The sequence below is a fragment of the Mus musculus genome, chromosome 8 (genome assembly GCF_000001635.26).
Source record: "Mus musculus strain C57BL/6J chromosome 8, GRCm38.p6 C57BL/6J".
NCBI classification, from domain to species: domain Eukaryota; kingdom Metazoa; phylum Chordata; class Mammalia; order Rodentia; family Muridae; genus Mus; species Mus musculus.
Window position 1 is genome coordinate 119,039,233 of NC_000074.6, and position 12,729 is coordinate 119,051,961.

Below are 12,729 nucleotides of genomic sequence, written 5' to 3' on the forward strand. Positions count from 1 at the left end.
AGTCTCTGGGGGATAACTGAGAGGCAGAGGGTTCACCACCGTGACACATAAGTGGAAGGAACAGATGCCAGGACTGGCTGAGAGTCCCCATGGCTTAGTCCATGTGGCAAATGTGGACTAGGATTAGTCAGGTGAGAGCTAGCTGGGAGGTAGCCAGCTAAGGCCTAAGCTATAATACATAATGTTTCTGTGTTTTGGTAGCTGGTGGATCTGAGGCAGTGCATTGATAACTCTTCCAAGGGACCTGGGTTTGGTCCCCAGCACCCACATCAGTCAGCTCACAGCCACTGTAACTCCGAAGTTCCAAGAGATACAGTGCCCTCTTCTGGACTCTGTGGGCATTGCAGGCATATGGTGCTTGGCACACACATATACATGAGATAAAGTAATATTTTTGCAAATGTTTTACAAGGAGGCTAATGTACTTTCCCTATGGGGCCGTCTTAAGGATTTCTTGTGAGCCTAAAGGAGGTACTTAGACTAGTGCCTGGCATGTGGTAGACACTAAAATATGTCAGGTGACAGGACTGTGGTGATGATGGAGAGAGAAGGAAGAGAGCGTGACAATGACTCTACCTCAGACATTGTGCCAAGTACCAACTGCTACAGTGGAGTTATTCATCATAAGCTATTGTGTGTGAAGCCCTGCTATGTCATTGGGTCGAAATAAAGTTCTCTGTTTAGAGGGTTGAGAGACACAAGTTTCCTCTCTACCTCGGGTGGCCCTTAGACATCTCTATCAATCTTTAAGACTCCAGAAAATACAAAGATCCTGATGGATCATCCCCCAGCTCCTGCCACTCTCTTGATGCTGGGACAAGACCGGGTGCCATGCTTATACCTCTAGGCCCCCACCAGTAAACTATGCAAATGGAAGGATTACCTAGAAGACAACCGAGGGAAAGGATGTCTGGCATGGGCTGAAGATGTGCTGTGTGGTAGTTTATCCTCTGTTCTATAAATCACCCCGTGTTATGAATAAACAACAGCCTATAGCTTATATACCCTTGGAAACCGAGGCAGATCAGTCAGTACCTGCTGAGGCCCCTGCCCTGCCCCTGCCCTGCCCCTGCCCTGCCCCTGCCCTGCCCCTGCCCTCACTCCAGAGGCCTCTCTTGCTCACCACTGTGTCTTTAAGAGACTGTGCCCTGAAGTCATGAGGGATGCCGTGTTGTTGAGACAGGGTTAAACTCACGGAGGAAAACAGTGGACTGTTAATTTTAGAAAGATGGTAATGGCCTCTCAACGATACAAAGGAAGAAATGAGACATTTTCAAAAACGATTTCACGAGGAGGGAAAATAAATAATCCTTGGTCTTAGACAAATGCGCTCAGAACACTATTGTGTCATGTCTGATTTCCCCCCACTCTGAATTACAGTTGTTTCGTGCTTGTAGCAGAGGAAGCCATTGTATCAGCCAGAGACTCGTTTTAATCCCAAGGATGATTACACAGTAAGCTCACCCCTGCTTCTATGCCATCCTCTGTGTGACACCATCTCCCCACCAGCTACAGATTCACCAAGGAGAGGGGGATTTGGCCTCGTCCTTTAGTCAAGTGTCCTGGTGAATACTTGGTCACATTTAACCTTTTTCTGCAACAAAGTCTCGGGTTGCCATAGTAATTCAGTCCACAGAGCCTTCTTCTCCCAGAGTGATCCTGGTGGGCCACAGCAAACACTTCCACTTGGGTCAAATCAGAGTCAATTCTGCCATTTGCCATGAAGGTCTGAGCCATGGGTGACATTTGCCAAAGACCAGTCTGCTCCACCGTCATTCGGACAGATGCAGCAGCTGGGGTATAAATTGGGATTGAGGGAGACAGATTGTCTCAATGGCCATTTGATGACTTAGAAATTCAAAAGCCCAGGATGTCCCCTAATATTAGCTTCAGACTGTGTTCTAGCTACAGGGCGTCTCTTAGAAATGGCTGATATTGTGTGGCTTTTCCCAGGGAGACAGTATCTGGTCACCTCAGAGAACCGAGGATAGAACAAAAAAATTCTCCCGAAGCATAACTGAGTCAGTGAACCAGTGAGGCTGTTGGAGTTGCTCACTGGATAATAGATGAGGTAAGAGGATTTGAGGATGAAAAGCCCACCCCAGCACAAGTGACAGCCAGAGATAGCTGCAACCCCAGAACTCCTCACAAGGCCCACACCCCTGGAGTTCCTTGCAAGGCTTGTAGGGAGCCCAACAGGTTGGAGACTCTCCCCTCCTCAGCAGAGGATAGATAACCTCAGAGAGGGTCTCTGGGAATCTTCTAAGCTTTTAGAAGTCAGAGATCTGTAAGCTATTTCCTTCTTGAGCTTTCTAAGTTTCGTTTCCTGAGTCTTTATGAGTCTTTACACAGGATGGAGTATTATACTTCAAAGAAAAATGCTCGCCATAGCCCCCCAACCTGTTGCTTGAAGCCACCCGAGAACCAAGGCCAGATGTGAGCATGGACAGCCCCTAAGGTTCGTCCTTCACAACCAGCCACCAGCGTGCTAAGTGTTCGCTTGGCCCAGTGCCAGTCATGTCTAAACAAGCCCCTGTACTCCCGAGACCCACAGGAAATACTGGTGAGGTTACAGAACCCCACACGGCTTACACAGCCCAGATAATCACACACATGGCCCATTAGTCCCCTCCATGATATGCTTCTCCTGCTGTCGTCCCTTCCCTTTCCATCCCTCTCATGTCACCTATGGACCTTTCTCTGGGTTCTAAGCTTCCTTGTCTTTTGTCACTGTCTAAACCACATCTCTCTCTCTCTCTCTCTCTCACCTTTAGAAAAATATGGTCCTTCAGTGGCTAGCCTGCACTATGTAAACACTCTTCCTTGCTTCCTTCCTTCCTTCCTTCCTTGCTCCCTTCCTTCCTCCCCATCTTCTTCCCTTCAGCCTTTTCTTCCGTCTTACCTTTTATTGCTTGCTTTTCTTTCTCCTTCTTTCTTCCTTTCTTTCTATCCATCCATCAGTCCATCCATCAATCCATCCATCCATCCATCCCTCCATCTTCTCATTCAGGAGATATTAGTGCTAGAGTGATGGCTCAGTACTTTAGACTACTCGATACTCTGACAAAAGCCCCACATTTGGCTTCCAGCACCCACATCAGGCAGCTACTCACAGATGCCTGTAAGTTCACCTCCGGCAGATTCAGTGCTTTCTGCGGGTGTCTTCACGCACACGCACGTGCTCCCAGAGTGGATGGTGTCTGATTAGACTGTCTTTCTCCCTTCTACTCTCACTGAGACTACAGAACTCAGTCCCCCAGGTTACCAAAGAGACCTGGCTGTGAGTGATCCTGAGACAAATGCACAGCTCTCTTTGATCCAGGAGGACCCAACAGGACTATAGAGGTCTCTCAAGGAAGCATAAACAATGATCAGAGTCAGGAAACAAGATGTTGGGGACTGAGGCGGTCACTCTTTTGGTAAAGTGCTTGCCACTAAAATTCAATCCCAGAACACATGTGTTTAAAAAAAAATCTGATCTTGGTGGCATAGCAAACAGTTGGGTCACTGGGGTTCACTGATGGGCCAGCCTAGTCTACTTGATGAGTCCCAGACTGGTAACAGACTTGGTCTCCCAAAACAATGTGTACAACCCCAAAGGACAGCTGAGGTTGGTCTCTAGCCCTACATACATATGTGCACGCGCGCGCACACACACACACATACACACACACACACACACACACACACACAGCAAAGCAGATGTGATAACACAAGGGAAGTTGGATCCAGCCATGAGCCAAGGAGTCTGAGCAGCGCTGGGAAGCAGCACAAGGCAGACACCTCCAGATAGAACCAGCCTCATGGCTCCTTGCTTTATACCTTATGGGCTCAAGTTGTCAAGTTCCCCCCAGAACTGCAAAACAATGGGTCTCTGCTGTCTTAAACCACTAACGTTGTAGTGTTTTATGAGAGAAGTCACAAGAGAACCACCCCGTGTCACAGTCCTTAGGAAACCAGAGAGGGAAAGTGCTTATCCTGCCCTTGACTCTTCCAACGCCCCCTGCTGGCTGTGCCTAGGCGCTGTCAGGCCATTGCCAAGCTCCCAGCACTACCCATTACCCCTTTCCCGGCCCATCCAGGACCAGCTGCCTACCCAACCCCTGTTCCTCCAGGGGTGTTCATGAAGGCATTTCCTGTGACTCCTTCCAAGCCTGTGATGGCTTTAAGGACTCTGGGTCCCCTCACTTAGGATAATGATAGAAAGTCCTACACAGGCTACAGCTGATCTCAGCCACGGGACCCAGACAGAAGGCTCAAAGATGACAGCCTCTGCTCTGTCCCACATTGCAGAGGACACAATCGTATGCGAGCTTCCGTGAGTGGGTGCTGCCATTTCAATAGTGGGGGAGCATTGTGTTTTGACTGCTTGTATTTATTCTGTGACAAGGAAAACTGAGTTTCATTATTGGGCTCACATCTGACCTTCTGTGGGTCTGGAAAGGGTTCAGTGACCTCGGGATAGCAGGAGGCCGAGGCAGATAACTACTCTGAGAAATTCATTTTTAGTTTTAAGAACCTGGGAACGTGTGCCCCAACTGCACTTGACCTGGGTTGCTAGCCTTTTCCGTTGTTGTTTTAGCTCCATTCTTTTCCTGGGTTATTTTTGGGTCTGTCTGTTCATGAATTACGTTTCTCTACGCTGTCAACTGAGAGGAGAAAATTCTACTTTTTACAAAGATGCAGTGGAGTAGAAAGACCAGAGGTACACCGCCTGTCTCATAACGCTCTGCCAAGCAATTCCTCCCAGTAAGCCACAGCCATCGGAATCAACCCACAGAATCCGAGTTTTGGGTCTTAGCTTCTCGAGAGCATCAGAATTGCTCAAAAATATCTGTTAAGGGGCTGTTGATAGGGAACAGAGAGTAAGAGGGATTGCTGTGAACACTTGAGGACCTGAGTTCTGGCCCTAAAATAACTCTGGATGCAAAGGTGAGGTCTTCAGTGGGGGTGGAGCCAGAAGGATTGCAGAGGCTTATACAAACTTCACTCCACAGATTCACAGGACCCTGTCTGGAGAATATGGTGAAAAGTCATAAAGCAGGAAAGATGGCGTCCCCTGGCCTCCATGTGCACATATGTGCACATAATACACAGACAGACAGACAGACAGACAGACGGACAGATATACACACAGAACACACACTTGCAAATACGAGCAAATAAAGTTGGCTGAATAACAAAGAAATGAGTGTGCACACTAGACACTGGAAACCACCCACTGTGTCAGATCTACCCCCTCCTGTCTTTGTAGGGCGAGAACACCTATTCATTCTTTTGTGTGTTAGAGGTCTGGCTGGTGCATTGATTCTTGGTTTTCAGACTTAATTGGTTGTTTCAGATCTCCCTAGCTTCCGATGCATATCCTACTGTTCTTGAGCAGTTTGCTAAAGTAACCATAGCACTAGACCAATCCACTGCATTTATCTTTAATGACCACTATTAAGGGTTGGTCTTCGACCACTTCGGCTGCTAAGAGTATAGGTGTCTGCCCACAGTGTTTCCTACAGTGGTTCTCTTCTTGGCTTAAAAATTATGATTGCAGAAGGAAGAGGGAAGGGAGGCCATTATTTAGAAGATGGCAGATCTGGCTGTTCCTGGTGGTGGGAAAGGCTGTTTCAGTCTAGGTCAGCAGTTCTCAATCTGTGGGTCTCAGAGACCCCTTTGGGGGCTTGCATAACAGATATCCTGCATATCGTATATTTACATGACGATCCATAACAATAGCAAAATTATAAAGTGGCAATGAATTAATTTTATGGTTGGGGGGTCACCACAACATGAGGAACCATATTAAAGGGCCATAGCATTAGGAAGGTTGCGAACCACTGGGTTGCCCTAGGGGTAACTGTGACTTGGAGGGAAAGGCTGCTGCCATTTGAGTTGGCTGTGACTTCTTAGTGTGCTCCCTAGACTGGATTCAAGGTCATCCATCGCTTTCCTGGATACTGTATGATGGAACCTTGTTGGGAGCCGCCCCCACATTCGCCGTCACAAGATGGCGCTGACATCCTGTGTTCTAAGTTGGTAAACAAATAATCTGCGCATGAGCCAAGGGTATTTACGACTACTTGTACTCTGTTTTTCCCGTGAACGTCAGCTCGGCCATGGGCTGCAGCCAATCAGGGAGTGATGCGTCCTAGGCAATTGTTGTTCTCTTTAAAGAGGAAAGGGGTTTCGTTTTCTCTCTCTCTTGCTTCTTGCTCTCTCTTGCTTCTTACACTCTGGCCCGATAAAGATGTAAGCAATAAAGCTTTGCCGTAGAAGATTCTGGTTGTTGTGTTCTTCCTGGCCGGTCGTGAGAACGCGTCGAATAACAATTGGTGCCGAATCCCGAGACGAGAAAAAACTCCGGACTGGCGCAGGAGGGATACTTCATTCCGGAACCAGAACTGCGGATCACGTTTATAAAGGTTCCCGTAACATAGACTGTTGAGAAGGATTCAACTGCCGAATTCAGAACTCATCAGCTGGGGAACGACGGTGATAAAGGTTCCCGTAAAGCAGACTGTTAAGAAGGATTCAACTGTATGAATTCAGAACTTTTCAGCTGGGGAACGAGAGTACCAGTGAGTATGTTTGGCCTTGAATTTTTTCTGGTGTTAGGAGCCCTTTTGTTCTTTTTCACATGTTATCAAGTGATTAAGATAGGGCTGAAAATTCTAGAGGAAATTCAGGACAAGCTATCAGAAGTAAAGCGGGAAGAAAGAGTAGGAACAAAGAGGAAGTATGGTACACAAAATAAGTATACAGGCCTTTCCAAGGGTCTTGAACCCGAGGAAAAGTTAAGGTTAGGTAGGAATACCTGGAGAGAGATTAGAAGAAAAAGAGGAAAAAGGGAAAAGAAAAAAGATCGATTAGCGGAGGTCTCTAGGAGATACTCGTCACTAGATGAGCTCAGGAAGCCAGCTCTTAGTAGCTCTGAAGCAAGTGAAGAATCCTCCTCTGAGGAAACAGACTGGGAGGAAGAAGCAGCCCATTACCAGCCAGCTAATTGGTCAAGAAAAAAGCCAAAAGCGGCTGGCGAAAGTCAGCGTACTGTTCAACCTCCCAGCAGTCGGTTTCAAGGTCCGCCCTATGCGGAGCCCCCGCCCTGCGTAGTGCGTCAGCAATGCGCAGAGAGGCAGTGCGCAGAGAGATGCGCAGAGAGGCAGTGCGCAGAGAGATGCGCAGAGAGGCAGTGCGCAGAGAGGCAGTGCGCAGAGAGGCAGTGCGCAGACTCATTCATTCCCCGAGAGGAACAAAAGAAAATACAACAGGCATTTCCAGTCTTTGAAGGAGCCGAGGGTGGGCGTGTCCACGCTCCGGTAGAATACGTACAGATTAAGGAAATTGCCGAGTCGGTTCGTAAATACGGAACCAATGCTAATTTTACCTTGGTGCAGTTAGACAGGCTCGCTGGCATGGCACTAACTCCTGCCGACTGGCAAACGGTTGTAAAAGCCGCTCTCCCTAGTATGGGCAAATATATGGAATGGAAAGCGCTTTGGCACGAAGCTGCACAGGCGCAGGCCCGAGCAAACGCAGCTGCTTTGACTCCAGAGCAGAGAGATTGGACTTTTGACTTGTTAACGGGTCAGGGAGCTTATTCTGCTGATCAGACAAACTACCATTGGGGAGCTTATGCCCAGATTTCTTCCACGGCTATTAGGGCCTGGAAGGCGCTCTCTCGAGCAGGTGAAACCACTGGTCAGTTAACAAAGATAATCCAGGGACCTCAGGAATCTTTCTCAGATTTTGTGGCCAGAATGACAGAGGCAGCAGAGCGTATTTTTGGAGAGTCAGAGCAAGCTGCGCCTCTCATAGAACAGCTAATCTACGAGCAAGCCACAAAGGAGTGCCGAGCGGCCATAGCCCCAAGAAAGAACAAAGGCTTACAAGACTGGCTCAGGGTCTGTCGAGAGCTTGGGGGACCTCTCAGCAATGCAGGTTTAGCGGCTGCCATCCTTCAATCCCAAAACCGCTCCATGAGCAGAAATAATCAGAGGACATGTTTTAATTGCGGAAAGCCTGGGCATTTTAAGAAAGATTGCAGAGCTCCAGATAAACAGGGAGGGACTCTCACTCTTTGCTCTAAGTGTGGCAAGGGTTATCATAGAGCTGACCAGTGTCGCTCTGTGAGGGATATAAAGGGCAGAATTCTTCCCCCACCTGATAGTCAATCAACTGATGTGCCAAAAAACGGGCCATCGGGCCCTCGGTCCCAGGGCCCTCAAAGATATGGGAACCGGTTTGTCAGGACCCAGGAAGCAGTCAGAGAGACGACCCAGGAAGACCCACAAGGGTGGACCTGCGTGCCGCCTCCGACTTCCTATTAATGCCTCAAATGAGTATTCAGCCGGTGCCGGTGGAGCCTATACCATCCTTGCCCCCGGGAACCATGGGCCTTATTCTCGGCCGAGGTTCACTCACCTTGCAGGGCTTAGTAGTCCACCCTGGAGTTATGGATTGTCAACATTCCCCTGAAATACAGGTCCTGTGCTCAAGCCCTAAAGGCGTTTTTTCTATTAGTAAAGGAGATAGGATAGCTCAGCTGCTGCTCCTCCCTGATAATACCAGGGAGAAATCTGCAGGACCTGAGATAAAGAAAATGGGCTCCTCAGGAAATGATTCTGCCTATTTGGTTGTATCTTTAAATGATAGACCTAAGCTCCGCCTTAAGATTAATGGAAAAGAGTTTGAAGGCATCCTTGATACCGGAGCAGATAAAAGTATAATTTCTACACATTGGTGGCCCAAAGCATGGCCCACCACAGAGTCATCTCATTCATTACAGGGCCTAGGATATCAATCATGTCCCACTATAAGCTCCGTTGCCTTGACGTGGGAATCCTCTGAAGGGCAGCAAGGGAAATTCATACCTTATGTGCTCCCACTCCCGGTTAACCTCTGGGGAAGGGATATTATGCAGCATTTGGGCCTTATTTTGTCCAATGAAAACGCCCCATCAGGAGGGTATTCAGCTAAAGCAAAAAATATCATGGCAAAGATGGGTTATAAAGAAGGAAAAGGGTTAGGACATCAAGAACAGGGAAGGATAGAGCCCATCTCACCTAATGGAAACCAAGACAGACAGGGTCTGGGTTTTCCTTAGCGGCCATTGGGGCAGCACGACCCATACCATGGAAAACAGGGGACCCAGTGTGGGTTCCTCAATGGCACCTATCCTCTGAAAAACTGGAAGCTGTGATTCAACTGGTAGAGGAACAATTAAAACTAGGCCATATTGAACCCTCTACCTCACCTTGGAATACTCCAATTTTTGTAATTAAGAAAAAGTCAGGAAAGTGGAGACTGCTCCATGACCTCAGAGCCATTAATGAGCAAATGAACTTATTTGGCCCAGTACAGAGGGGTCTCCCTGTACTTTCCGCCTTACCACGTGGCTGGAATTTAATCATTATAGATATTAAAGATTGTTTCTTTTCTATACCTTTGTGTCCAAGGGATAGGCCCAGATTTGCCTTTACCATCCCCTCTATTAATCACATGGAACCTGATAAGAGGTATCAATGGAAGGTCTTACCACAGGGAATGTCCAATAGTCCTACTATGTGTCAACTTTATGTACAAGAAGCTCTTTTGCCAGTGAGGGAACAATTCCCCTCTTTAATTTTGCTCCTTTACATGGATGACATCCTCCTGTGCCATAAAGACCTTACCATGCTACAAAAGGCATATCCTTTTCTACTTAAAACTTTAAGTCAGTGGGGTCTACAGATAGCCACAGAAAAGGTCCAAATTTCTGATACAGGACAATTCTTGGGCTCTGTGGTGTCCCCAGATAAGATTGTGCCCCAAAAGGTAGAGATAAGAAGAGATCACCTCCATACCTTAAATGATTTTCAAAAGCTGTTGGGAGATATTAATTGGCTCAGACCTTTTTTAAAGATTCCTTCCGCTGAGTTAAGGCCTTTGTTTAGTATTTTAGAAGGAGATCCTCATATCTCCTCCCCTAGGACTCTTACTCTAGCTGCTAACCAGGCCTTACAAAAAGTGGAAAAGGCCTTACAGAATGCACAATTACAACGTATTGAGGATTCGCAGCCTTTCAGTTTGTGTGTCTTTAAGACAGCACAATTGCCAACTGCAGTTTTGTGGCAGAATGGGCCATTGTTGTGGATCCATCCAAACGTATCCCCAGCTAAAATAATAGATTGGTATCCTGATGCAATTGCACAGCTTGCCCTTAAAGGCCTAAAAGCAGCAATCACCCACTTTGGGCAAAGTCCATATCTTTTAATTGTACCTTATACCGCTGCACAGGTTCAAACCTTGGCAGCCGCATCTAATGATTGGGCAGTTTTAGTTACCTCCTTTTCAGGAAAAATAGATAACCATTATCCAAAACATCCAATCTTACAGTTTGCCCAAAATCAATCTGTTGTGTTTCCACAAATAACAGTAAGAAACCCACTTAAAAATGGGATTGTGGTATATACTGATGGATCAAAAACTGGCATAGGTGCCTATGTGGCTAATGGTAAAGTGGTATCCAAACAATATAATGAAAATTCACCTCAAGTGGTAGAATGTTTAGTGGTCTTAGAAGTTTTAAAAACCTTTTTAGAACCCCTTAATATTGTGTCAGATTCCTGTTATGTGGTAAATGCAGTAAATCTTTTAGAAGTGGCTGGAGTGATTAAGCCTTCCAGTAGAGTTGCCAATATTTTTCAGCAGATACAATTAGTTTTGTTATCTAGAAGATCTCCTGTTTATATTACTCATGTTAGAGCCCATTCAGGCCTACCTGGCCCCATGGCTCTGGGAAATGATTTGGCAGATAAGGCCACTAAAGTGGTGGCTGCTGCCCTATCATCCCCGGTAGAGGCTGCAAGAAATTTTCATAACAATTTTCATGTGACGGCTGAAACATTACGCAGTCGTTTCTCCTTGACAAGAAAAGAAGCCCGTGACATTGTTACTCAATGTCAAAGCTGCTGTGAGTTCTTGCCAGTTCCTCATGTGGGAATTAACCCACGCGGTATTCGACCTCTACAGGTCTGGCAAATGGATGTTACACATGTTTCTTCCTTTGGAAAACTTCAATATCTCCATGTGTCCATTGACACATGTTCTGGCATCATGTTTGCTTCTCCGTTAACCGGAGAAAAAGCCTCACATGTGATTCAACATTGTCTTGAGGCATGGAGTGCTTGGGGGAAACCCAGACTCCTTAAGACTGATAATGGACCAGCTTATACGTCTCAAAAATTCCAGCAGTTCTGCCGTCAGATGGACGTAACCCACCTGACTGGACTTCCATACAACCCTCAAGGACAGGGTATTGTTGAGCGTGCGCATCGCACCCTCAAAACCTATCTTATAAAACAGAAGAGGGGAACTTTTGAGGAGACTGTACCCCGAGCACCAAGAGTGTCGGTGTCTTTGGCACTCTTTACACTCAATTTTTTAAATATTGATGCTCATGGCCATACTGCGGCTGAACGTCATTGTTCAGAGCCAGATAGGCCCAATGAGATGGTTAAATGGAAAAATGTTCTTGATAATAAATGGTATGGCCCGGATCCTATCTTGATAAGATCCAGGGGAGCTATCTGTGTTTTCCCACAGAATGAAGACAACCCATTTTGGGTACCAGAAAGACTCACCCGAAAAATCCAGACTGACCAAGGGAATACTAATGTCCCTCGTCTTGGTGATGTCCAGGGCGTCAATAATAAAGAGAGAGCAGCGTTGGGGGATAATGTCGACATTTCCACTCCCAATGACGGTGATGTATAATGCTCAAGTATTCTCCTGCCTTTTTACCACTAACTGGGAACTGGGTTTGGCCTTAATTCAGACAGCCTTGGTTCTGTCTGGACAGGTCCAGATGACTGACACCATTAACACTTTGTCAGCCTCAGTGACTACAGTCATAGATAAACAGGCCTCAGCTAATGTCAAGATACAGAGAGGTCTCATGCTGGTTAATCAACTCATAGATCTTGTCCAGATACAACTAGATGTATTATGACAAATAACTCAGCAGGGATGTGAACAAAAGTTTCCGGGATTGTGTGTTATTTCCATTCAGTATGTTAAATTTACTAGGGCAGCTAATTTGTCAAAAAGTCTTTTTCAGTATATGTTACAGAATTGGATGGCTGAATTTGAACAGATCCTTCGAGAATTGAGACTTCAGGTCAACTCCACGCGCTTGGACCTGTCCCTGACCAAAGGATTACCCAATTGGATCTCCTCAGCATTTTCTTTCTTTAAAAAATTGGGTGGGATTAATATTATTTGGAGATACACTTTGCTGTGGATTAGTGTTGCTTCTTTGATTGGTCTGTAAGCTTAAGGCCTAAACTAGGAGAGACAAGGTGGTTATTGCCCAGGCGCTTGCAGGACTAGAACATGGAGCTCCCCCTGATATATGGTTATCTATGCTTAGGCAATAGGTCGCTGGCCACTCAGCTCTTATATCTCACGAGGCTAGACTCATTGCACGAGATAGAGTGAGTGTGCTTCAGCAGCCCGAGAGAGTTGCAAGGCTAAGCACTGCAGTAGAAGGGCTCTGCGGCACATATGAGCCTATTCTAGGGAGACATGTCATCTTTCATGAAGGTTCAGTGTCCTAGTTCCCTTCCCCCAGGCAAAACGACACGGGAGCAGGTCAGGGTTGCTCTGGGTAAAAGCCTGTGAGCCTAAGAGCTAATCCTGTACATGGCTCCTTTACCTACACACTGGGGATTTGACCTCTATCTCCACTCTCATTAATAT

At 46.7% G+C, this 12,729-nt stretch overlaps 1 protein-coding gene across 4 annotated transcripts in view; it reads left to right on the forward strand.

Annotated features, from left to right (window-relative positions):
- Cdh13 (cadherin 13) overlaps window positions 1-12,729 on the forward strand; it is a 1,184,913-nt gene that overhangs the window by 899,216 nt on the left and 272,968 nt on the right. The gene's annotated exons all lie outside the window — the stretch shown is intronic.